Source organism: Panthera uncia (genome assembly GCF_023721935.1).
Source record: "Panthera uncia isolate 11264 chromosome C1 unlocalized genomic scaffold, Puncia_PCG_1.0 HiC_scaffold_3, whole genome shotgun sequence".
NCBI lineage: Eukaryota > Metazoa > Chordata > Mammalia > Carnivora > Felidae > Panthera > Panthera uncia.
This window is the reverse complement of record NW_026057584.1, coordinates 703,495-706,592: the sequence shown is the minus strand read 5'-3', so window position 1 is coordinate 706,592 and position 3,098 is coordinate 703,495.

Here is a 3,098-nt window from a genome sequence, read left to right as displayed (position 1 = left end):
GAGCAGGGAAGGGGCAGAGAGAGAGGGAGACACAGAATCCAAAGCAGGCTCCAGGCTCCGAGCCGTCAGCACAGAGCCCGACGTGGGGCTCGAACTCACGGACCGCGAGATCATGACCTGAGCCAAAGTCGGACGCCCAACCGACTGAGCCACCCAGGCGCCCCTAAGAGAGAAGGTTAAAGCAGTCCTGAGTAGTTAGAGCACAAACCCTTATCCAGACCTTAAAAAGGCTGGCTCCTGGAGGCACCTGGGTGGCTAAATCGGTTGAGCGTCTGACTTCGGCTGAGGTCATGATCTCGCGGTCCGTGAGTTCGAGCCCCACGTCGGGCTCTGTGCTGACGGCTCGGAGCCTGGAGCCTGCTTCGGATTCTGTGTCTCCCTCTCTCTCTGACCTTCCCCCATTCATGCTCTGTCTCTCTCTGTCTCAAAAATGAATAAACGTTAAAAAAAAATTAAAAAAACAAACAAACCAAAAACCTTCTCTCTTAATAAGCCTTTGGGGGCATTTCCAATCCCTCACTGTTATCAATATTCTGTACTGAACATCCTGAGACATGGCTTTGATCTGCTATAAAAGGTCCAGGGAGGAGTCCACTGGTTTCAGGCATGGCTGGATCCAGGCATGGCATCTCCTGGACTGAAGGGACTGTGCTAAACATAGGCATCTGTCAGTTATGTCCAGTGATTTGTCACTTCCACGTGGGGGCCTAGGAAGTCTTTCTGCACCCATCCATGCTCCCCAGGAGGAAGGAAGCAGAGAATGGGATCTCACGTTCTATAGGAGGCTGTGAGTGGGGCCGAAAGTTGCCTGAGGCCACGTGGTGGGAAGGTGGCAGGAGGGGGCATCCCTGTCTCCTATGTGCAGACATAGGTTTTCCCTCTGCCAGAAGTACATTCCAGGGGCCCCAGGGGTGGTCCCCAAAGTTCACAATCTGATTATGCACAGTCTTGCGGAGATACTGTGGGTAAATCCCTTTCCGTTCTGAGCATCCATATTCCATATTCCCATCTTTAAAACACAGGGAGGTCCCAAACCCGAGTGCTCTGCAGAAATGCCAGGGAAGACTCTGTCCTGACACTCCAGACCCTACACTGAAGAGGTCATTAAAATGCACACTCACATTTGAGAGCCCGGTAGCTTTTCTACGTGACAAGCAAGTTTTTACGTGGATTCACTAGTCCAGGCCTCTTGACAACCACACAAGGTAGGTAACTGTTCTATAGATGGAGAAGCCAAGGCAGCAGAGGTTCGATAGCTTTCCTCGATTCTTGTAATGTTCTACATACGTTTGGGTATCAATGCTTTGTTGGCCTTGCAAAATGAGGTGGGAAGTATTTGCTCACTTTTTAGTCTCTGGAAAGGTTTGTGTAAGGTTGGTGATATTTCCTCAACTGTTTACAGGAATTCCCCCAATGAAACCATCTGAATTAAAAAAAAGAAAAATGGGGCACCTGGCTCAGTCAGTAAAGCGTCCCACTTCAGCTCTGGTTATGATCTCATGGTTCGTGAGCTCAAGCCCCTCATGGGGCTCTGTGCTGCCATCACAGAGCCTGCTTGGGATGCTATCTGTCCCTCTCTCTACCTCTCCCCCAGTTGTGCTCTCTCTCAATAATAAATAAATAAATAAATAAACTAACTAAAAAAAAAAGAAACCATCTGAATTAGATTTTCTTTTGGGGAATATTTTAAATTATGGATTAATTTTATTTAATTGGTATAGGACTATCCAGATTTTCTATTTCTTCTAATGTCAGTTTTGGTAAATTGTGTTTCATGTAAATTTCAAATTTACTGTCTTGGAATTGTTCATACTATTCTCTTATCATCCCTTTTTTTTTTTTTTTTTTGAGATTTTATTTTAAAGTAATTTCTACACCCGTGTGGGGCTCAAACCCTGAGAGCAAGAGTTGTGTGATCCACTGACTGAGCCAGCCAGGGTCCCCTTATTATCCTTTTAACGTTTGTAGTATCTGGTTATGTCCTCTTTTTCATTCCTGATACTGGAATTTCTGTTTTCTTTTTCTTACCCAACATTTCCAGGGGTTTATCAATTCTATTAATCTCTTCGAAGAACCAACAGTTGGCTTTGTTGATTTTCTCTAATTTTTGCTTTATTTCATTAAGTTTTGCCATTGTTTTTGTTATTTCCTCTCACCTCTGGGTTTAATTTGTTGTTCTTTTACTAGCTTCTTGACTTGGAACTTAGGGCATTAATTTTCCACCTTTCTCCTAAAGCTACAAGTTTTCCTCCAAGCACTGCTGTACCTGCACCCCTGTGTTTGACAGGTCATATTTTCACTTCAAAATATTTTACAGTTTCCCTTGTGATTTACCATTAGATCCTTAATTATCTAGAAGTGTAAGGTTTAAATATCAAGCACTTGGAGGCTTTCTAACTGTTTTGTTGACATTGAGTTTTAATTTAATTCAAAGAGGACACACTTGCACGGTTTCAATCCTTTGAAATTTGTTGAGGTTTTATGGCCCAGGATGTGGTCTATTTTGACTAACATTCCATGTGCACGTGTTAGAAACATGTATTCTACAGCTGTTGGATGACGTGCTGTATGTATGTGAGTTAGGGCAGGTTGGTTAATCTTGTTGTTTGAACTGTGTGGTGTTGGTTCAAGGATAGAGGAATTGACCAGTGGGACGTAAGAGCATCTAGAACAGGTCATCACATACACCATCACTTGATTTATGATGGGGGCTCTTGTCCAATTCAAGAGGAAAAGGATGGTCTTTTCAGGAAATGATGTTGGGTCAACTGGATATTCATATGAAAATACAAAAAAGAGCTCTGTCTGGTCCCTAGGACGCCCTTCATAAGAATTGATCTGTGATCCATCGATGTCACCGGTAAAACATTTGTGCTATGAAAAGGAAACACAGGGGACTATCCTAATGAAAAAACACCAACCTTAGGAGAAAAGACAGGGGTGCCTGGATGGCTCCTTGGGTTAAGCGTGGGACTCCTGGCTTCGCTCAGGTCATGATCTCACCCTTTGGTGAGTTCCACCCCCGCATCAGGCTCTGCACTGAAAGCGAGGAGCCAGGAGCCTGCTTGGGATTCTCTCTCTCTCTCTCTCTCTCTCTC